Source organism: Ranitomeya variabilis, chromosome 2 (genome assembly GCF_051348905.1).
Source record: "Ranitomeya variabilis isolate aRanVar5 chromosome 2, aRanVar5.hap1, whole genome shotgun sequence".
Lineage (NCBI taxonomy): Eukaryota > Metazoa > Chordata > Amphibia > Anura > Dendrobatidae > Ranitomeya > Ranitomeya variabilis.
This window is the reverse complement of record NC_135233.1, coordinates 640342182-640367088: the sequence shown is the minus strand read 5'-3', so window position 1 is coordinate 640367088 and position 24907 is coordinate 640342182.

The window sequence follows — 24907 nt, the reverse complement described above, 5'->3', positions numbered from 1 at the left end:
TTCGACCTGAAAGGGAAGTGAGACATCAGGCTGGCACAAAACAGGCGCCGAAGTAAACCGGCGCTTCAACTCTTGGAACGCCTCCACGGCTGCAGGAGCCCAGTTAGCAACATCAGAACCTTTCTTGGTCATATCCGTCAAAGGTTTAACAACGCTAGAAAAATTAGCGATAAAACGACGGTAGAAGTTAGCAAAACCCAAGAACTTCTGAAGACTCTTAACTGACGTGGGTTGAGTCCACTCATGAATAGCTCGGACCTTGACTGGGTCCATCTCCACAGCAGAAGGGGAAAAAATGAACCCCAAAAAGGGAACCTTCTGTACAACAAAGAGACACTTTGAGCCTTTAACAAACAAAGCATTCTCACGCAAAACCTGAAACACCATCCTGACCTGCTCCACATGTGAGTCCCAATCTTCAGAGAAAACCAGAATATCATCCAGATAAACAATCATAAATTTATCCAGATACTTCCGGAAAATATCATGCATAAAGGACTGAAACACTGAGGGAGCATTAGAGAGCCCAAAAGGCATCACCAAGTACTCAAAATGACCTTCGGGCGTAATAAATGCAGTCTTCCATTCATCTCCTTGCTTAATGCGCACAAGGTTGTACGCACCACGAAGATCTATCTTGGTGAACCACTTGGCACCTTTAATCCGGGCAAACAAGTCCGACAACAGAGGCAAAGGATACTGAAATTTTACAGTGATTTTATTCAGAAGCCGATAGTCAATACAAGGTCTCAAAGATCCGTCCTTCTTGGCCACAAAAAAGAATCCCGCACCAAGAGGGGAAGAGGATGGACGGATATGCCCCTTCTCCAGAGACTCCTTGATATACGAACGCATTGCGGCATGCTCAGGTACAGACAGATTAAATAATCTTCCCTTAGGAAATTTACTACCTGGAATCAAATCTATGGCGCAGTCACAGTCCCTATGAGGAGGCAGAGCACTGGATCTGGACTCGCTGAATACATCCTGATAATCAGACAAATACTCAGGAACTTCCGAAGGAGTAGAGGAAGCAATAGACACCGGCGGGGAATCAGCATGAATTCCCTGACAGCCCCAACTTGACACAGACATTGCCTTCCAATCCAAGACTGGATTGTGGGTCTGTAACCATGGCAGACCCAAAATGACCAAATCATGCATTTTATGTAGAACAAGAAAACGAATCACCTCCCGATGTTCAGGAGTCATGCACATGGTCACCTGCGCCCAAAACTGCGGTTTATTTTCCGCCAATGGCGTAGCATCAATACCTCTAAGAGGGATAGGATTTACTAACGGTTCAAGAACAAAACCACAGCGCTTGGCAAATGACAGATCCATAAGACTCAGGGCAGCACCTGAATCCACAAACGCCATAACAGGGTAAGAAGACAAAGAGCAAATTAAAGTCACAGACAAAATAAATTTAGGTTGCAAATTACCAATGGCGACAGGACTAACAACCCTTGTTAGGCGTTTAGAGCATGCTGATATAACATGTGTAGAATCACCACAGTAAAAACACAACCCATTCTGACGTCTATGATTTTTCCGCTCCTTTCTAGTCTGAATTCTATCACATTGCATTAAATCAGGTGTTTGTTCAGACAACACCACCAGAGGATTAGCGGTTTTGCGCTCCCGCAAACGCCGGTCAATTTGAATAGCCAGCGCCATAGAATCATTCAGACTTGTAGGAATGGGGAAACCCACCATCACATTCTTAATGGCTTCAGAAAGGCCATTTCTGAAATTTGCGGCCAGAGCACACTCATTCCACTGAGTAAGCACGGACCATTTCCGAAATTTTTGGCAATACACTTCAGCTTCATCCTGACCCTGAGAAATTGCCAGCAAGGCTTTTTCTGCCTGAATTTCAAGATTGGGTTCCTCGTAAAGCAATCCGAGCGCCAGAAAAAACGCATCAATATTTGCCAATGCCGGATCTCCTGGCGCTAGCGAGAAAGCCCAATCCTGAGGGTCGCCCGTAAAAAAGAAATAACAATTTTAACTTGCTGAGCTGTATCTCCAGATGAACGGGGTCTCAGAGAAAGAAACAATTTACAATTATTCTTGAAATTACTAAACCTAAATCGGTCTCCAGAAAACAATTCCGGAATAGGTATTTTAGGTTCAGACATAGGACTACTGGTAACAAAATCTTGTATGCCCTGCACACGAGCTGCCAGCTGGTCTACACTTGTAATCAAGGTCTGGACATTCATGTCTGCAGCAAGCACAAGCCACTCAAAGGTAAAGGGGAGGAAGAGAGGAAAGAAAAAAAAAAAAAAAAAACAACTCAGAATTTCCTTTCTTATTATCCCACTTCTGCAATGCATTAAACATTCAATGTTGGCCTGGCATACTGTTATGACCCCAATGGCAGAGGGTCTCAGAAATAATTTCTAAGTCTGCAAACACAAAAAACCAGCTCATAGGGCAGTGGTAACTGGGCTGACCATATATCTAATCCTAGCACCACAAATATCAGTAGCCGGGGAACGTGCCTACGTTGATTCTAGACGTCTCGCGCCAGCCGGAGAACTAGCTAACCCTAGAAGGGAAAAGAAAGACCTTTCTTGCCTCCAGAGAAAAGACCCCAAAAGTTGGATACAAGCCCCCAACAAATAATAACGGTGAGGTAAGAGGAAAAGACAAACATAAGAATGAGCTAGGTATTTAGCAAAGAGAGGCCCACTAGCTAATAGCAGAATATAGAAAGATAACTTATATGGTCAGCAAAAACCCTATCAAAAATATCCACACTGGAAATTCAAGAACCCCCGAACCGTCTAACGGCCCGGGGGGAGAACACCAGCCCCCTAGAGCTTCCAGCAAGGTCAGGAATCACATTTAGTACAAGCTGGACAAAAATGAGAGCAAGCAAATAACCCAAAAAACAAAGAAGCAGGACTTAGCTTAATTTTGCACAAACCAGGACCAGCAGATAGGAGCAAACAGAATGAGTCTGATTACAACGATGCCAGGCACTGGACTAAGGATCCAGGAGGTTTATATAGCAACACCCCTGAACTAACGACCCAGGTGGGTGGAACCTGAGGGAAGAAAATCCCAGAGTCATATCACTAGTAACCACAAGAGGGAGCCAAAAAGTCTAATTCACAACAGTACACATAAAGGAAAAAGACATGTATATACCCAAAACATGTGTAATTGCTATAATTTTCTATGATAAATATTTTGTTTTCATAGATTTTAAAGGCCATTACTGTAGATGCTTTAACCCTTTCATGATCAGGTGATTTTCCATGTTTGTAATTTTGCTTTCCCCTCCCCTTTTTCGAGGAGTTCTACCCTTTTATCTTTTCATCGACATAGCCAAATGAGGGCTTTTTTTTGCTGTTGGTTGTAGATTTCAATAGGACCATATTTATTACCATATAATGTACTGAAAAATGGGAAAAAGCATTCCAAATGGAGTTCAATGGTGAAAAAAAAAATTTCAGTTCATTATGAACCTGTAACTGTTTGATCACTTTGGCTACATATTACAATATTACAGTATAGCAGTATATAGGGTTATTACCACAGGCTCAGCTTCATAGAAGCACCAATATGGTCATGATGAGAGCCTTCATCAGGCTGCCAGTTACCACCAATCAGCTCCTTGCTGTCTAATTGCAGGGGATCATATGAGCTGCAGAAAGATTACACCATGCAATCAGGCAATTTAAATGCCACTTTCAAAGATTGACAGTGACATTTAAATGGTTGAAGAGCAGCAATAAATTCTGCACTATCAGAGTCAGATGCTGGCTATAAAAATAACATCTGCCTAGCATAGAGAGGGCCCAGCTTTTAAAGACTCATGCAGATGTCCGTGGATCTCAGTCCGATCTGAGACCTCAATAGATGTAATGCCACCGCTCACCTGACCCAAGTGTGACAGCTTCATAGAAATACATGAAGCTGTTATGCTCTTGTTGAGAGACCCACGCCAAGTCTGTGCTGTGCATTAGTGGTCCGTGCTTGGACCAATTTGCACGAACATCTACAGGAGTCCTAAGGCCTGAGACAGGGACAAAGAGGCAACCTCTATGTCTGGAGGAAATAAGTTTTAATCATAATCACAGACGCGGATTCTTTACTGAGAGAGAAGTGAGCAGGGGCATAACTACCAGAGTCACAGCTGGCAGGGGGGCACAGTTGGGCCACCTAATGCGGCAGTGTCAGAGTCCGCAGTGTCTGCTGCTCCCTGGACTGTGAGTCGAATATTCTCTGTGCTGGCTGTCAAACTGACAGCCGGCACAGAGAAGCTGCAGCGCGCCGGCTCCCAGTGATCAATTGTACTCACATCTTAGAGACACGAGTACAACTAAAGCTCTGACCGCCGGGTCAGAGCGATGCCAGCAGTGTGATCATGTCATGTGATCACACTGCTGACATCACTTGCTGACGCCACAGACAGAGACGCAGATGGGTGGTAAGTGCTTCAGTGGAGCTGAAGACACCGAAAAATAAATCATTTTTATGAAGAAAATGAAGAAGGACGTTGTCCCTTCGAAACGCGTCGGTTTTTTGGTCCCTCAGTCTCCCCGTACCTTTCTCCAGCTCAGTGACGTCACACGCTGAGCCCTGTGCCAGCGAGCTCCGACCCCTGTTCTCTCCCGCTCGTATCCAGGGACACTACCGGCCGGAGCCGTCCCTGGCTCTACGCAGCCCACACAACACACGCCACCTGGCGGCTGCTTTTCCCTGCTCGCCCGCCTGCCTACCTGCACACCCACCGGCCCAATCCTGCCACCCAGCCCGGACCACATTCTTTTCTGCACGCCGAGTCCTCATTACATCACGGTGAGTCCGCATTGTATTTCTTTGGATGGAGTATAACCCTGTTTCAGATTCGATTTAATTTTACATCCATCTAGGTTGGTTTATGGTGGTTTATAGGCTGTGGTGGGGGACCTCCCACTGACACACTGTGCATCTATACGGCGTAATACCGCTTGGGTATTCCTATATATACTAATCTACATCCTTGGTCATTTCCACATCACTGTAGCGCGGATCCATTTTCTTTTAATCTTTTTATTTATGTTAGGAGCCTTAAAAGGGTTGTTCAGGTTTGTGATCAGCCTGCAGTCATTCTACTGTATGTGACTGCAGACTTCTGAATTCTCACAGTGCGCACTGCACGCTGTTAGGATTCTCTCGTGCCGGTCATTTACAGACAAGCAGTCACTTGCTGATTAGACGTGCGTGGCCTCACTCAATGAAAATGAACTGATTGAGGCCGGGCATGTCTAGTCAGAATGTGGCCGGAAGTATACAAATCACATGCTTGTGCTGACATGACTGTCCATCGGCAAGGAAGAATCCTAAAAGTCTGCAGTGCATTAGTTGTGAGAATTCAAAAGACTGCAATGTCAGGATTCAGCTCTGAAGGTTCCAGTAGTCATCACATGGACACTTCACTCATATGCAATTTTCATACTTATGGCAGACCTCCCAACTGTCCCGGATCCAGCGGGACTGTCCCGATTTTGACTGTCAGCCCCGCGATCACGGGCAGGACATTAGTTGTCCTGCACTTGTTTGGAGGTGTGTAATATCACCCGGTCAGCTCCCTGAGTCCCTGCACCCGCTGAGCAGCACACCACATATTGGCTGCTCTGTGCGCACAGGATCTGTGATTAGGTCACTGGATGGGAGGAGTCAGGGGTCACATGATCGGGAGGACCTCCGTGTACAGGACTCTGCTGGTTGTCATGGCGCTGGATGAGGGTAAGCATACTGTGTGAGGTCAGGAGGTGTTTACAGTGTTGATGTAGCAGAGCCGTGTGTGTACGAAGTGTATGAATTGGAGCAGCGTGTGAAAGGTGTATGGAGCGGAGTCGTGTGTGTAAGAAGTGTACGGAGCCGTGTGTATGAGGTGTACGGAGCGCAGCCGCATGTGTAAGAAGTCTACGGATTGGAGCAGCATGTGAAAGGTGTATGGAGTGGAGTCGTGTGTGTACGAGGTGTACGGAGCGGAGCACCGGAGCCGTGTGTGTAAGAGGTTTACGGATCGGAGCAGCGTGTGAAAGGTGTATGGAGCAAAGTCGTGTGTGTACGAGGTGTACAGAGAGGAGCTGCGTGTGGACGAGGTGTACAGAGCCAAGCCACATGTGTACGGAGCAGAGCCGTGTGTGTACAAGGTATACGGAGTGGAGCAGAGTGTGCAATGTGTATGGAGCGGAGTCGTGTGTGTGTACGAGGTGTATGGAGTGGAGCCGTGTGTGTACGAGGTGTATGGAGTGGAGTCGTGTGTGTGTATGAGGTGTACGAAGTGGAGTCGTGTGTGTGTACGAGGTGTATGGAGAGGAGCCGTGTGTGTATGAGAAATACAGAGTGGAGCTGCGTGTGCAAGGTGTATGGAGCGGATTTATGTGTGTATGAGGTGTATGGAGCGGAGCCGTGTGTGTATGAGGTGTACGGAGCGGACGCTAGCTGTGTCGGATTGGAGCAGATATTGCTCCTCGCTCTGACACTGACTGGCACAGGAGACACAGAGAGGTCTTTATCAGTGGAGTATTACAGCTGCAGCGACGTGAGCGGGAGTGAAGCTGTCGGCTGCTGCGAGGGAGCGTGGTGAAAGGTGTGTGTGTGTAGTGATGGAGAAGGCATTGATGGGGGTGAGGTAACCGTGTGTGGCCATTATACTGTACCCAGCATCATGTGGGGCCATTATACTGTACCCAGCATTGTGTGGGGCCATTATACTGTACAAAGCATCATGTGAGCCCATTATACTGTATGGACCATCACATAGGGCCAGTATACTGTACGCAGCATCATGTGGGGCCATTATACAGTATGGAGCATAATGTGGCCATTATACAGTATGGAGCATCATGTGTGGCCATTATACAGTATGGAGCATCATGTGGGGCCATTATACAGTATGAAGTATCATGTGTGGCCATTATACAGTATGGAGCACTGTGTGGCCATATTGTTTTTGTTTATAATTATTGTTTATGAAACATTGTGATCAGCAGTGCTAAATGGGTGTGGTTGGGGCATAACTAGTTGTGAAATGAGTGTGGTCAGAGGTGTGGCCTAAAATTCGCTGTGGCTAACTTTGCCCCTCTTTCCCTTCCTCAAAAGTTGAGAGGTATGCTTATGGTCCTGTGACAATGAGCTTCTCTTCCTGCTTCGCTCAGTTTTTTACTGATCAGTGAGAGCATTAGGGAGAGCAGCTCGTCGGTACATGACTAACTTTGCAAATTACATGTGTGCTGGGGTGTGGTGCCAAATTTAATTTTTGCCCTGGGTACTAGAAAACCTAGATACACCTCTGTGCCCAGCTCTGGGTGTTCATGTCCTCCCTCGCTCCAATTCCAAGCGCACTCCTGGCGTTTGAAATCTGTTTGCTGTTTCTTCCTGGTATGAAGCGCGTCTATGTCATTTCCAGTCCTGTACATTGTGGGGGAGTATTGAGTGTACTCGCCAGCTTCAGTATGTGCAGTGTGCATGCTCCAGAGCTGACCAGTATGCCCAAAACACCCTCATACTGCACAGAACTGGAAACCAGGAAGAAACAGAACACAGATTTCAAATGCCGGGAGTGCACTTGGAATTGGAGCGAGGGGGACATGAACGCCCAAAGTGTCTGCACTTCCGAATAATCACCCTAATTAGCATAGGGACATGTATGTTATAAAATCTTTTTTCTCAGCGATTACAGGGCAGTATTAGGTCTGACTATGCAACATTGCAACAAAACTATAGTGTGTGAAATGAATAGGGAAAATGTGAATATGGGTGGAAAATATTTTGGCATGGGGGGCCCTATTTGAAAGTTCAAACCGGGGCTCATAACTTTGTAGCTACACCACTGGCAATGAGACTATGGAACTCTGCCGTATGATGTTGTAATGAGTGATTCACTACTAAAATTTAAGAAGGGACTGGATGCCTTTCTTGAAAAGTATAATGTTACAGGTTATATATACTAGATTCCTTGATAGGGCATTGATCCAGGGAACTAGTCTGATTGCCGTATGTGGAGTCGGGAAGTAATTTTAGTAATTTTAATGTTAGGCTAAGGGTTGAACTAGATGGACTTAAAGTCTTGATTCAACCTTAAATACTATGTTACTATATTACTATGTTTTGTTTTTGTCCCTTGGTTGATATGACGTCGGACCAAAGCATGTTCATCTCTGGGACACAGAACCAGTCTCCTTCCTGAGCAGTATGATGGCTAGACATTCACATCTTGTCTGTACTTGAGTATAATTGTTTGTACGGATGAAAAAGGCACCTTCAAGTATCTTGATATTGTACCCAAGGATGACCCAGACTTGTGCATGTCCACAGTTCTCTTCATGATATCTTGGCTGATTTCTTGAGACTTCCCATGATACTACACAAAGAAGCAGTGTGTTTCACGAGTGCAATAATATACATCCACAGGTGTGTCTCTAATTAACTCTGAAAACAGAATCAGAATCAGAAGCTTCCAAACACATGACATCATCATACGGGCAATCAAGATTTGTTTAAAAGCATAGTAATCTGTCATGTCGGACGCTGTTCAGACCAGGTCGTCCGACAGACAGCGGTAATTCCGCTTTTGACCACTATTTACTCATTGGCGTCTGCTAGATTTTGTCTAGCTGTTCCGAGGTTAACATACCTGATCCTCGGATTGGAAGCTGGGCCATTTCCATGACCTTTAAATAGTTCTCCTGATCATTGGGCGTCGCCGATTATAGCTTCTGTCTTGCGTTGTTATCTCGGTCTGGAGTGGAGAGCTGGTGGTTGGAGATTCGTTGCTGGTGGTGTATATTCCTTCGTCTTATTTACTCCTCCCTATATTTGTGTTTATTTTGCCCTGCACATTTATAGTGTTATCCTGAGTGTCTGCGGCATGGTGTATATTTTCCTTTATACTAGTCTGTGCTAACTGTGGGTATTTAAGTATTACCTCTTCACTGGGTGGTGGGTGGAGGTTTCAGCCTAGGGCTGAGCTCAGGAGTTAGGGTGAGGTTCGAGGCCTGAACATGCACACCATCAGTGTAAACTTCAGGTAGAGGGTCAGTCAGGATTTCCCTAGTCTTAGGGAAATTGCAGGAGCCCGGGTTATTAGCTCTCGCTCACCAAGTCTCTCCCTGACATTATAATCAGCCCAACAACAACAAAGAAAAAAAAAAAAAAAAAAAAAAGGGGTTTCTTTTTTTTTTTGTCATGGATCCCATGACTTCCATAACCCGCCAGTTGGAGGCGCTGTCCCTACAGGTCACTGAGTTGAGGGGGGCAGTGCAGCAACAGGGACTAGCAGTGTCCAATGTGCAAGCTGGAGCGACAGGAAGAGTTACTGAGCCTAAATTTCCGTTGCCTGAAAAATTTGCTGGGGAACGCAGTAAATTTGTTTCTTTTCGTGAAGCTTGCAAACTATATTTCCGTATGCGCCCGATATCTTCAGGTAATGAGGCTCAGCGTGTGGGCCTGGTGTTGTCATTGTTAAGTGGGGATCCCCAAGCATGGGCGTTTTCTTTGCCATCTGATTCTGCGGCATTTGTCTCTGTGGAGAGTTTTTTTTCTTCTCTTGGGAAAATCTACGATGAACCTGACAGAATGGCTCTGGCAGAATCTAAGATATGCTCTATTCGCCAGGGGGAGCGAGTTGCAGAGGATTACTGTTCTGAATTTCGTCGCTGGGCGATCGATACCCAATGGAATGATGCAGCATTGTGGAGTCAGTTTATACATGGGATTTCTGGAAGGGTTAAAAAAGCCCTCCTACTCTAGATTCCGCTCTGAATCTGGTTGTCCGCATTGATCGCCGTTTGCGTCAGGGGGAGCATGAGACACCGCCTATGGGAGAGGGTTTAGGTTCACGTGAGGTTGCTGCAGGTGAGCCCACGGAGCCTGTTGTGAAATTGGATTCTGGGCTCCCCCCGTGGCCACTGGTGGAATTGAACTTGTGTGCATCATCCCCTCTGTTCACCTGCTCCCATCAGGATGTGGGATATAACCTTGCTCCTCTGTCAGTTTCATGCCGGTCAACAATGTAATCAGAAGCCTTTCTGTGCATGTTCCTGCTACCAGACAACTCTCAGCTAAGTTGGACTTTTGTCCTTGTTTGTTTTTGCTTTTTGTTCCAGTTCACAGCTGCTGTTTCGTTACTGTGTCTGGAAAGCTCTTGTGATCGGAAATTGCCACTCTGGTGTTATGAGTTAATGCTAGAGTCTTAAAGTAATTTCTGGATGGTGTTTTGATAGGGTTTTCAGCTGACCATGAAAGTGCCCTTTCTGTCTTTCTGCTATCTAGTAAGCGGACCTCGATTTTGCTAAACCTATTTTCATACTACGTTTGTCATTTCGTCTTAAATCACCGCCAATATATGTGGGGGCCTCTGTCTGCCTTTTGGGGAAATTTCTCTAGAGGTGAGCCAGGACTGTATTTTCCTCTGCCAGGATTAGTTAGTTCTCCGGCTGGCGCTGGGCATCTAGGGATAAAAAAAAACGTAGGCATGCTACCCGGCTACTTCTAGTTGTGCGGCAGGTTTTAGTTCATGGTCAGTATAGTTTCCATCTTCCAAGAGCTAGTTCTCATATATGCTGGGCTATGTTCTCTCGCCATTGAGAATCATGACAGTTTGACCGGCCCAAAAAGGGTTAAATTACTGCTGAGAAAGGAGAGAAAAAAGAAGTCTGCTACAATTTTTTTTTTTTTCCCTCTAGTTCTGAGTGTGCTCATAATTGAATCACTTGCTAGTCTGCCTATACTGCAGCCTCCCTCTCTTTCTCTCCTTCTAATCCTTGAATGGCTCTGTGTTCACCTGTTTGAAATGGATCTTCAGAGTGTAGCTACAGGTTTGAATAATCTTGCCACGAAAGTACAAAATTTGCAAGATTTTGTTGTTTATGCACCTATGTCTGAGCCTAGAATTCCTTTGCCCGAATTCTTCTCAGGGAATAGATCTCACTTTCAAAATTTTAAAAATAATTGCAAATTGTTTTTGTCCCTGAGGTCTCGCTCTGCCGGAGACCCTGCACAGCAGGTCAGGATTGTAATTTCCTTGCTCCGGGGCGACCCTCAAGACTGGGCTTTTGCATTGGCACCAGGGGATCCTGCGTTGCTCAATGTGGATGCGTTTTTTCTGGCCTTGGGGTTGCTTTATGAGGAACCTCATTTAGAGCTCCAGGCGGAAAAGGCCTTGATGTCCCTATCTCAGGGGCAAGATGAAGCTGAAATATACTGCCAAAAATTCCGCAAATGGTCTGTGCTTACTCAGTGGAATGAGTGCGCCCTGGCGGCGATTTTCAGAGAAGGTCTCTCTGATGCCATTAAGGATGTTATGGTGGGGTTCCCTGTGCCTGCGGGTCTGAATGAGTCCATGACGATGGCTATTCAGATCGATAGGCGTCTGCGGGAGCGCAAACCTGTGCACCATTTGGCGGTGTCTACTGAGAAAACGCCAGAAAATATGCAATGTGATAGAATTCTGTCCAGAAGCGAGCGGCAGAATTTTAGACGAAAAAATGGGTTGTGCTTCTATTGTGGTGATTCAACTCATGTTATATCAGCATGCTCTAAGCGTACTAAGAAGCCTGACAAGTCTGTTTCAATTAGCACTTTACAGTCTAAGTTTATTCTATCTGTGACCCTGATTTGTTCTTTATCATCTATTACCGCGGACGCCTATGTCGACTCTGGCGCCGCTTTGAGTCTTATGGATTGGTCCTTTGCCAAACGCTGTGGGTATGATTTGGAGCCATTGGAGGCTCCGATACCTCTGAAAGGGATTGACTCCACCCCATTGGCTAGTAATAAACCACAATACTGGACACAAGTGACTATGCGTGTTAATCCGGATCACCAGGAGATTATTCGCTTTCTGGTGCTGTATAATCTACATGATGTTTTGGTGCTAGGATTGCCATGGCTGCAATCTCATAACCCAGTCCTCGACTGGAAAGCTATGTCTGTGTTAAGCTGGGGATGTAAAGGGACTCATGGGGACGTACCTTTGGTTTCCATTTCATCATCTATTCCCTCTGAGATTCCTGAATTCTTGTCTGACTTTCGTGACGTTTTTGAAGAACCCAAGCTTGGTTCACTACCTCCGCACCGGGAGTGCGATTGTGCCATAGACTTGATTCCGGGTAGTAAATACCCTAAGGGTCGTTTATTTAATCTGTCTGTGCCTGAACACGCTGCTATGCGAGAATATATAAAGGAGTCCTTGGAAAAGGGACATATTCGTCCTTCGTCATCTCCCTTAGGAGCCGGTTTTTTCTTTGTGTCTAAGAAAGACGGCTCTTTGAGGCCGTGTATTGATTATCGACTTTTGAATAAAATCACGGTTAAATATCAATATCCGTTACCACTGCTTACTGATTTGTTTGCTCGTATAAAGGGGGCCAAGTGGTTCTCTAAGATTGATCTCCATGGGGCGTATAATTTGGTGCGAATCAAGCAAGGGGATGAGTGGAAAACCGCATTTAATACGCCCGAGGGCCATTTTGAGTATTTGGTGATGCCTTTTGGTCTTTCAAATGCCCCTTCAGTCTTCCAGTCCTTTATGCATGACATTTTCCGCGATTATTTGGATAAATTTATGATTGTGTATCTGGATGATATTCTGATTTTTTCGGATGACTGGGACTCTCATGTCCAGCAGGTCAGGAGGGTTTTTCAGGTTTTGCGGTCTAATTCCTTGTGTGTGAAGGGTTCTAAATGCGTTTTTGGGGTTCAAAAGATTTCCTTCTTGGGATACATTTTTTCCCCCTCTTCCATCGAGATGGATCCTGTCAAGGTTCAGGCTATTTGTGATTGGACGCAACCCTCTTCTCTTAAGAGTCTGCAGAAATTTTTGGGCTTTGCTAACTTTTATCGCCGATTTATTGCTGGTTTTTCTGATGTTGTTAAACCATTGACTGATTTGACTAAGAAGGGTGCTGATGTTGCTGATTGGTCCCCTGATGCTGTGGAGGCCTTTCGGGAGCTTAAGCGCCGCTTTTCTTCCGCCCCAGTGTTACGTCAGCCTGATGTTGCTCTTCCTTTTCAGGTTGAGGTCGACGCTTCTGAAATCGGAGCTGGGGCGGTGTTGTCGCAGAGAAGTTCCGACTGCTCCGTGATGAGACCTTGTGCTTTTTTTTCCCGTAAATTTTCGCCCGCCGAGCGGAATTATGATATTGGGAATCGGGAGCTTTTGGCCATGAAGTGGGCTTTTGAGGAGTGGCGTCACTGGCTTGAGGGGGCCAGACATCAGGTGGTGGTATTGACTGACCACAAAAATTTAATTTACCTTGAGTCTGCCAGGCGCCTGAATCCTAGACAGGCGCGCTGGTCGTTGTTTTTCTCTCGGTTTAATTTCGTGGTGTCATACCTACCGGGTTCTAAGAATGTTAAGGCGGATGCCCTTTCTAGGAGTTTTGAGCCTGACTCCCCTGGTAATTCTGAGCCCACAGGTATCCTTAAGGATGGAGTGATATTGTCTGCCGTTTCTCCAGACCTGCGGCGGGCCTTGCAGGAGTTTCAGGCGGATAGACCTGATCGTTGCCCACCTGGTAGACTGTTTGTTCCTGATGATTGGACCAGTAGAGTCATCTCTGAGGTTCATTCTTCTGCGTTGGCAGGTCATCCTGGAATTTTTGGTACCAGGGATTTGGTGGCAAGGTCCTTCTGGTGGCCTTCCCTGTCACGAGATGTGCGAGGCTTTGTGCAGTCTTGTGACGTTTGTGCTCGGGCCAAGCCTTGTTGTTCTCGGGCTAGTGGATTGTTGTTACCCTTGCCTATCCCGAAGAGACCTTGGACGCACATCTCGATGGATTTTATTTCGGATCTGCCTGTTTCTCAGAAGATGTCTGTCATCTGGGTGGTGTGTGACCGTTTCTCTAAGATGGTCCATCTGGTTCCCTTGCCTAAGTTGCCTTCTTCTTCCGAGTTGGTTCCTCTGTTTTTTCAAAATGTTGTTCGTTTGCATGGTATTCCGGAGAATATCGTTTCTGACAGAGGGACCCAATTCGTGTCTAGATTTTGGCGGGCATTCTGTGCTAGGATGGGCATAGATTTGTCTTTTTCGTCTGCTTTCCATCCTCAGACTAATGGCCAGACCGAGCGGACTAATCAGACCTTGGAGACATATTTGAGGTGTTTTGTGTCTGCGGATCAGGATGATTGGGTTGCTTTTTTGCCTTTGGCGGAGTTCGCCCTCAATAATCGGGCCAGCTCTGCCACCTTGGTGTCCCCGTTTTTCTGTAATTCGGGGTTTCATCCTCGATTTTCCTCCGGTCAAGTGGAATCTTCGGATTGTCCTGGAGTGGATGCTGTGGTGGAGAGGTTGCATCAGATTTGGGGGCAGGTGGTGGACAATTTGAAGTTGTCCCAGGAGAAGACTCAGCTTTTTGCCAACCGCCGTCGTCGTGTTGGTCCTCGGCTCTGTGTTGGGGACTTGGTGTGGTTGTCTTCTCGTTTTGTCCCTATGAGGGTCTCTTCTCCTAAGTTTAAGCCTCGGTTCATCGGCCCGTACAAGATATTGGAGATTCTTAACCCTGTGTCCTTCCGTTTGGACCTCCCTGCATCCTTTTCTATTCATAATGTTTTTCATCGGTCATTATTGCGCAGGTATGAGGTACCGGTTGTGCCTTCCGTTGAGCCTCCTGCTCCGGTGTTGGTTGAGGGTGAGTTGGAGTACGTTGTGGAAAAGATCTTAGACTCTCGTGTTTCCAGACGGAAACTCCAGTATCTGGTCAAATGGAAGGGATACGGTCAGGAGGATAATTCTTGGGTCACTGCCTCTGATGTTCATGCCTCCGATCTTGTCCGTGCCTTTCATAGGGCTCATTCTGATCGCCCTGGTGGTTCTGGTGAGGGTTCGGTGCCCCCTCCTTGAGGGGGGGGTACTGTTGTGAAATTGGATTCTGGGCTCCCCCGGTGGCCACTGGTGGAATTGAACTTGTGTGCATCATCCCCTCTGTTCACCTGCTCCCATCAGGATGTGGGAGTCGCTATATAACCTTGCTCCTCTGTCAGTTTCATGCCGGTCAACAATGTAATCAGAAGCCTTTCTGTGCATGTTCCTGCTACCAGACAACTCTCAGCTAAGTTGGACTTTTGTCCTTGTTTGTTTTTGCTTTTTGTTCCAGTTCACAGCTGCTGTTTCGTTACTGTGTCTGGAAAGCTCTTGTGATCGGAAATTGCCACTCTGGTGTTATGAGTTAATGCTAGAGTCTTAAAGTAATTTCTGGATGGTGTTTTGATAGGGTTTTCAGCTGACCATGAAAGTGCCCTTTCTGTCTTTCTGCTATCTAGTAAGCGGACCTCGATTTTGCTAAACCTATTTTCATACTACGTTTGTCATTTCGTCTTAAATCACCGCCAATATATGTGGGGGCCTCTGTCTGCCTTTTGGGGAAATTTCTCTAGAGGTGAGCCAGGACTGTATTTTCCTCTGCCAGGATTAGTTAGTTCTCCGGCTGGCGCTGGGCATCTAGGGATAAAAAAAAACGTAGGCATGCTACCCGGCTACTTCTAGTTGTGCGGCAGGTTTTAGTTCATGGTCAGTATAGTTTCCATCTTCCAAGAGCTAGTTCTCATATATGCTGGGCTATGTTCTCTCGCCATTGAGAATCATGACAGGAGCCTATGCAAACCGCAGGGGTGTCACATGTCAAGCATCGAGCCCCTGAGCTCAGGAAGCAGGGAGCCTGTTTTTACTGTGGTAAAACTGGTCATTTTATTAACATCTGTCCTCTGCTGCCTAAGAAAAACGCAATGGCGGAAAACTTCTGAGCTCAGAGGGTGTGGAGGAGACCAGTCTGAGCTTATGTATATCCTCCATGGTGGTTTCTCAGTGCATGCTCCCTGCTAAGGTTTTTGTTGCTGGCAGTGAGCTGCCAATTACTCTTTTTGTGGATAGTGGTTCAGCCACAAATCTCATTGATGAGGGGTTTGCGCGCACAGCAGGTTTTAGGATTGAAAAACTGTCTCATCCTATCCGCGTGGTCACCATCAATGCTGCTCCTCTCTCTCAGGGGGAGATTACTGAATTTGTGGCTGAGGTGAAACTCCACATTGGAGTTCTACATTCTGAGCGGGTTACATGTAAGGTGCTCAGGAATCTTCCTGCTCAGATGGTTTTGGGTTTTCCTTGGTTGTCTATGCACAACCCGGTAATTGACTGGAAAACTCAGGACATAATTCGGTGGAGCGAGTTCTGCCAGGAGAATTGCCTGGCCACATGTGTGGCTGCGGTGACTTCAAGCGTTCCGGAGTCACTTCAGGATTTTGTGGATGTGTTCTCTGAGAAGGGTTGTTCAGAGTTGCCGCCACATCATCCTTATGACTGTTCTATCAGGTTTAAACCAGGGGCCAAATTACCTAAAGCAAGGATGTTTAACATCTCCGGTCCAGAGAGACAAGCGTTAAAAGATTACATTGCGGAAAGCTTGAGCAAAGGGCACATCAGGCCGTCATCCTCGCCGGTGGCAGCAGGGTTCTTCTTTGTGAAGAAGAAAGATGGCGGATTACGCCCGTGTTTGGATTTCAGGGAGTTGAACCAGATTACGGTTCGTGATCCATACCCTATGCCTCTGATACCAGATTTGTTCAACCAGGTGGCAGGTGCTAAGTGGTTCACCAAGCTTGACCTCAGGGGGGCGTACAACCTCATAAGAGTCCGTCAAGGTGATGAGTGGAAGACGGCTTTTAATACCCCTGAGGGTCATTTTGAAAATTTGGTGATGCCGTTTGGGTTGACTAACGCACCTGCAGTGTTCCAACATTTCATCAATGATGTGTTCTCGCATGTTTTGGGGAAATTCGTTATCGTGTACCTAGATGACATTCTCATATATTCTTGCGACCGTGAGGCTCATTTAGATCATGTCAGGCAGGTGTTACAGCTTCTCAGAGAGAATAAGCTGTATGCTAAACTTGAGAAATGTGTATTTTCTGTTCAAGAGTTGCCTTTCTTGGGTTATATTGTGTCTGCTTCTGGTTTTAAAATGGACGCCGCTAAGCTGCAGGCGGTGCTGCACTGGGAACGTCCTGATAACCTGAAAGCACTTCAGCGGTTCCTTGGGTTTTCTAACTACTATAGGAAATTTATCAAGGATTTTTCCATCATTGCTAAACCGCTAACTGACATGACTAAAAAGGGTGCCAATTTCTCTGTTTGGCCTGAGGCTGCTGTGCGCGCATTTGAATTTCTTAAGAACAGTTTTGTTTCAGCCCCCATTCTTGTGCAGCCAGACGTATCTAAACCATTTGTTGTGGAAGTCGATGCGTCTGAGGTTGGTGTGGGGGCGGTACTATCTCAAGGCTCATCTTTGAGTGGTTTACGTCCGTGCGCCTATTTCTCCAAGAAACTGTCGTCCGCCGAACGTAACTACGATATCGGCAACAGGGGGTTGTTGGCAATTAAGTTGGCCTTTGAGGAATGGCGACACTTCTTGGAGGGGTCGGTCCATCAGGTAACTGTTATTACCGATCATAAGAATCTGCTGTATTTGGAGTCAGCCAAGCGTCTGTCCCCCAGGCAGGCTCGCTGGGCATTGTTTTTCGCGCGGTTCAATTTTGTGGTCACTTACAGACCGGGGTCTAAAAACACTAAGGCGGATGCTCTGTCCAGGTGTTTTCCGGGGGGAGAACCTCGGGAGGATCCAGTACCCATCCTCCAAAAGTGTGTTGTGGTTTCGGCTCTCACTACCGAGGTTGAGGCTGAGATTGCCGAGGCTCAGGAGGAGGTACCATCTGAGCTTCCCGTCAACAAATCTTTTGTTCCGCTTCATCTCCGCCTAAAGGTTTTGGCGGAGCATCATGATGCCATCCTGGCTGGTCACCCAGGGGTTAGAGGTACCTTGGAGTCGGTGTCACGTCGGTTTTGGTGGCCCAAGATCCGACAGGACGTGGTCTCATACGTGTCAGCTTGTACCACGTGCGCTAGGGCTAAGACGCCCCGCTCCCGTCCTGTTGGCACACTACTTCCTCTTGAGGTACCTAGTAAGCCATGGACGGAAATCTCCATGGATTTCATCACTGATTTGCCCTCATCAGCTGGAAACACGGTCATCTTGGTGATTGTTGATCGTTTTTCTAAAATGTCGCACTTTGTGTCTTTGCCTGCGTTGCCTAACGCTAAGACTCTGGCTCAGGTATTTGTGCAGGACGTGGTCAGACTTCATGGGGTTCCGTCTGACATCGTGTCTGATAGGGGGTCTCAGTTTGTGGCAAAATTTTGGAGAGCGTTTTGCTCACGGCTGGGAATCAAGTTATCTCATTCTTCGGCGTTTCATCCTCAGTCAAATGGTCAGACTGAGCGTATGAACCAAAATTTGGAACAGTACTTACGCTGCTTTGTCTCTGATAACCAGGAGGAGTGGTCTACCTTTCTTCCTTTGGCTGAGTTTGCCATCAATAATCATCTGGGGAGTCTCTGTTTTTTTGTGTTTACGGGCTACATCCTCAATTTTGTACCTTGAGTCAGAGGGGCTCTTCCGGTGTTCCGGAGGAGGACCGGTTAGGAACACAATTGTCATCAGTCTGGAGGAGAGTTAAACAGCGCCTGTTGAGTGTGGGTGCTAGGTACAAACGTGTGGCTGACATTAGGCGTGTGCCAGGTCCGGACCTGAGTGTGGATGACTGGGTGTGGTTATCCACAAAAAACATAAGACTCAAGATACCGTCCCTTAAATTGGGTCCACGGTTTATTGGTCCATTTAGGGTCACCGCCGTCATTAACCCAGTTGCGTACCGATTGGAGCTCCCTACGGTGTATAAGATACACAACGTGTTCCACAGGTCTCTTCTAAAGAAGGTGGTGGGTTCTGTGGACACGGCGCCTATGCCACCTCCAGTCTTGGTGGATGGTAATTTGGAGTTTGAAGTCTCCAAGGTGGTTGACTCTCATGTAGTGCGTCACACTTTACAGTACTTGGTACACTGGCGTGGTTATGGGCCTGAGGAGAGGTCCTGGGTACCAGCCTCGGACGTTCATGCTGACCGGCTGGTCAGGTTGTTTCACCGCCGTCATCCGGGCAAGCCGGGTCCTATAAGCCGTGAGGGCCCTGGGGTCCCTCGTAGAAGGCGGGGTACTGTCATGTCGGATGCTGTTCAGACCAGGTCGTCCGACAGACAGCGGTAATTCCGCTTTTGACCACTATTTACTCATTGGTGTCTGCTAGATTTTGTCTAGCTGTTCCGGGGTTAATTTACCTGATCCTCGGATTGGAAGCTGGGCTATTTCCATGGCCTTTAAATAGTTCTCCTGATCATTGGGCGTCGCCGATTATAGCTTCTGTCTTGCGTTGTTATCTCGGTCTGGAGTGGAGAGCTGGCGGTTGGAGATTCGTTGCTGGTGGTGTATATTCCTTCATCTTATTTACTCCTTCCTATATTTGTGTTTATTTTGCCCTGCACATTTATAGTGTTTTCCTGAGTGTCTGCGGCGTGGTGTATATTTTCCTTTATCCTAGTCTGTGCTAACTGTGGGTATTTAAGTATTACCTCTTCACTGGGTGGTGGGTGGAGGTTTCAGCCTAGGGCTAAGCTCAGGAGTTAGGGTGAGGTTCGAGGCCTGAACATGCACACCATCAGTGTAAATTTCAGGTACAGGGTCAGTCAGGATTTCCATAGTCTTAGGGAAATTGCAGGAGCCCAGGTTATTAGCTCTCGCTCACCAAGTCTCTCCCTGACATAATCTTAGTGTATGTAAATAATGAGAGAGAGAGAGAGAGACAATGTTTTAAGGCATTTTTATTACTTAGTGCAAAGTCAAAAGTTTTCATATACTAAGATTACCATGCCTTTAAACAATTCTCGACTGCCCATATGATGATGTCATGTGTTTGGAAACTCCTGAGTTCTGTTTTTTTGGCAACATCTGAGTTAGTTAGAGACACGCCTGTGGATGTATTTTAATGCACACCTGAACACACTGCTTTTTTCTGTAGCATCATGCACTACATGCATGAACCAGCACATGTGCGATCAACATTCCTTAGTGTGGGAATCTCACTGTGCTAAATTGCAGGCTAGCGGGCCTCACCAACAAACATCAACCACATGTTGTTTCATTCTCTTCTGTCACTCTGCCAAGTGTTCTCACACTGGTCTGTGCACGCAGAAAATCCACTTGTTTACCCCTTACAATTGGGATTAGTGAGAGCCCTCCAGCTTTTACGGAATTGTCCATGCCTGCTGTTTCCTCAATCCACCATAACATCTCTGCCTTCACCTCACTGACAGTCCAGTAGTTTGTCCTGTTCACACTTCTCCACTCTCTCTCCATCCTTCTATACATGCGAAAGCTAAGAGCTCGCACTCCATGATCTCCTATCTGTTTACCACGGAAATGCTGCCTTTCTGCCTGGTGGATACATACGGTTTACGAAGGTTCATGGCCGTCTCAGTCCCCCAGTACCAGTTGTCCATTCGCCATTACTTCTGTAAGAAAGCTGTGCCTGTGCTACACCAGCATGTCAAAGACAATATTACCCGTTCCCTGAAAAAATCTATGTCTGCCAGGGAGCATTTGATCACTGACACCTGGATGAGCAAATATGGGCACGGGTGTTACATTTCGCTGACTGGGCACTCTGTGACTCTTTTGGCTATAAGGGCAGGTGGTCAAGAGGCTGCTCCACAAGTCTTTAAATACCCAAGGCTTGCATAACAAACCTCTGTATGTAACATTCCACTGCTTCTGGCTCCTGCACCTCCTCTAGGTCCTCCAACTGTGCACTTAACTTCTCCCCTAATCAGACATGAGTTCCAACAGTGCAGAGAGAATCCCCCACCTCCGTACTGCACAGCCATGGCCAGGGCTGGACTGGCCATCGGGCAGTTCTGGCAAATGCCAGAAGGGCCAGTGCCAGTAGTGGGCCGCTGCGCGCCGACTCACTCCCACACCACCAGCGCCGCCGCCACATTCAACTATACTGGCGTCATAGATGCCGCTACAGTTGAACGCAATGATGGAGGAGAGAGCGTCTGCTGTCGCTCCCTCTCCCATCATTCCCCGCTCTGCCTCTGACACTGTGGGTTAGGAGTGTTTTTTTTTTTTTTTTATACTGGACTGTTGGGCCAACTCGGGGGGAGGAGAGATGCGGTGTTATGGTCCGGTGGTAGGACCTCAAAACTGACCTGACACATAAGACCAGAATATAGGACAAGTTCTGGGGATGTGGCAGCTATACTGCCCGCAATCCTGATCCTATCCACACACACTAAAGGCAGCCGTGGAGCGTTCCTAAAATCCTAGACGCCACGTTCACAGCCTGAGAAACTGACTACCCCTAGAGAGAAAGCAAAGACCTCACTTGCCTCAGAGAAATAACCCCAAAGTTATAGATAGCCCCCACAAATAATAACAGTGAGTTAAGGGGAAAAGACAAACGTAGAAATGAAACAGGTTAAGCAAATGAGGCCCGCTAATACTAGATAGACAGAAAATAGATAGGAGTCTGTGCGGTCAGTACAAAAGCTATCAAAAATAAATCACGCAGAGAATGCAAGAACCCCCACACCGACTCACGATGTGAGGGGCGCACTCTGCACCCCAGAACTAACCAGCCAGCAAAAAATCACATAAAAGCAAGCTGGACTGAACTCATTATATACTGAGAAACGTTTTCAAGGAAATAATGAGCAAACAAACTTAGCTTCTCCAGCAGGAGACTGGTCACAAGGAATATTCAGGAGAACTCAGAAACAGGACTGAATACACTGACAGCAGGCAACAAGTGAAGGTCCAGGTGGAATTAAATAGGGACCAGTCATAGCAGGAAATGAGGCAACTGAGCCCTGCTACAGACCCGCAGTATCGCTAAAGGTCACCAGAGGGAGCCCAGACGGAATTCACAACAATGCGGGCTGTGCTGTATACTACTATGTGGGCTGTGCTGTACACTACTGTGTGGGCTGTGCTGTATACTACTATGTGGGCTGTGCTATATACTACCGTGTGGGCTGTGCTGTATACTACTGTGTGGGCTGTGCTGTATACTACTGTGTGGGCTGTGCTGTATACTACTATGTGGGCTGGGCTATATACTACTATGTGGGCTGTGCTATATACTACTGTGTGGGCTGTGCTATATACTACTATGTGAGCTGTGCTATATACTACTATGTGGGCTGTGCTGTATACTACTATGTGGGCTGTGCTATATACTAGTGTGTGGGCTGTGCTATATACTACTATGTGGGCTGTGCTGTATACTACTTTGTGGGCTGTGCTATATACTACTATGTGGGCTGTGCTATATACTACTGTGTGGGCTGTGCTATATACTACTATGTGGGCTGTGCTATATACTACTATGTGGGCTGTGCTGTATACTACTATGTGAGCTGTGCTGTATACTACTGTGTGGGCTGTGCTGTATACTACTGTGTTGGCTGTGCTATATACTACTGTGTGGGCTGTGCTGTATACTACTATGTGGACTGTGCTGTATACTACTGTGTGGGCTGTGCTGTATACTACTATGTGGGCTGTGTTATATACTACTATGTGGGCTGTTCTATATACTACTATGTGGGCTGTGCTGTATACTACTATGTGGGCTGTGCTATATACTACTGTGTGAGCTGTGCTATATACTACTATGTGGGCTGTGCTATATACTACTATGTGGGCTGTATTGTATACTACTATGTGGGCTGTGCTGTATAATACTGTGTGGGATGTGCTATATACTACTATGATATGGGCTGGGCTATATACTACTATGTGGGCTGTGCTGTATACTACTATGTGGGCTGTGCTATATACTACTGTTTGGGCTGTGCTGTATACTACTGTGTGGGCTGTGCTATATACTACTATGTGGGCTGTGCTGTATACTACTATGTGGGCTGTGCTGTATACTGCTATGTGGGCTGTGCTATATACTACTGTATGGGCTGTGCTATATTCTACTTTGTGGGCTGTGCTGTATACTACAATGTGGGCTGTGCTATATACTTCTGTGTGGGCTGTGATGTATACTACTGTGTGGACTGTGCTGTACACTACAGTGTGGGAAGTTGTGTATACTACTGTGTGGGCAGTGCTGTATACTACTGTGTGGGCTGTGCTGTATACTACAGTGTGGGAAGTTGTGTATACTACTATGTGGGCTGTGCTATATACTACTGTTTGGGCTGTGCTGTATACTACTGTGTGGGCTGTGCTATATACTACTAGGTGGGCTGTGCTGTATACTACTATGTTGACTGTGCTGTATACTGCTATGTGGGCTGTGCTGTATACTACTGTGTGGGATGTGCTGTATACTGCTATGTGGGCTGTGCTATATACTACTGTGTGGGCTGTGCTGTATACTACTATGTGGGCTGTGCTATATACTATTTTTGGGCTGTGCTGTATATTACTATGTGGGCTGTGCTGAATACTGCTATGTGGGCTGTGCTATATACTACTGTGTGGGCTGTGCTGTATACTACTATGTGGGCTGTGCTATATACTACTATGTGGGCTGTGCTTTATTCTACTTTGTGGGCTGTGCTGTATACTACAATGTGGGCTGTGCTATATACTTCTGTGTGGGCTGTGCTGTATACTACTGTGTGGGCTGTGCTGTATACTACAGTGTGGGAAGTTGTCTATACTACTGTGTGGGCAGTGCTGTATACTAATATGTGGGCTGTGCTGTATACTGCTATGTGGGCTGTGCTATATACTACTGTGTGGGCTATGCTGTATACTACTATGTGGGCTGTGCTATATACTACTATGTGGGCTGTACTATATTCTACTTTGTGGGCTGTGCTGTATACTACAATGTGGGCTGTGCTATATACTTCTGTGTGGGCTGTGCTGTATACTACTGTGTGGGCTGTGCTGTATACTACAGTGTGGGAAGTTGTGTATACTACTATGTGGACTGTGCTATATACTACTATTTGGGCTGTGCTGTATGCTACTGTGTGGGCTGTGCTATATACTACTATGTGGGCTGTGCTGTATACTACTATGTGGGCTGTGCTGTATACTGCTATGTGGGCTGTGCTATATACTACTGTGTGGGCTGTGCTGTATACTACTATGTGGGCTGTGCTATATACTACTATGTGGGCTGTGCTATATTCTACTTTGTGGGCTGTGCTGTATACTACAATGTGAGCTGTGCTATATACTTCTGTGTGGGCTGTGCTGTATACTACTGTGTGGACTGTGCTGTATACTACAGTGTGGGAAGTTGTGTATACTACTGTGTGGGCAGTGCTGTATACTACTGTGTGGGCTGTGCTATATACTACTATGTGGGCTGTGCTATATACTACTATGTGGGCTGCGCTGTATACTACTATGTGGGCTGTGCTGTATACTACTACGTGGGCTGTGCTGTATACTGCTACGTGGGCTGTGCTGTACAGTACTATGTGGGCTGTGTTATTTGCTATGCGGGTTATGCTATATGCTATGCGGGTTGTGCTATATACTATGCGGGTTGTGCTATATACTATGCGGGTTGTGCTATATACTATGCGGGCTTTGCTATATACTATGGAGGTATATTATATTCTATGGGGGAGGCCTTGTTATATACTATGTGTTTTTTTATATACTATTGTCGGGGTATATTATATTCTATGGGGGAGGCTGTGTTATATACTATGGGGATATATTATATTCTATGGGGGAGGCTTTGTTATATACTATGGGGGCTGCATTATATTCTATGGGGGCTACATTATATATTATGGGGAGGTGGGCTGTATTATATTCTATGGAGGGCTGTATTAGATTATATGAGGGATGATTGCATCATACTCTTTGATGGGTATTGTGAATTCTGTTTTTGGCTCCCTCTGGTGGCTACTGGTGGTACTGGTTGACTTTGGTCTTGTGTTTCCAGTGCACCTGTTTTCATCAGGAAATTGGGAGTTTCCTATTTAGTCTGGCTTCTCAGTCACTCTAGTGCCGGCAATCAATGTT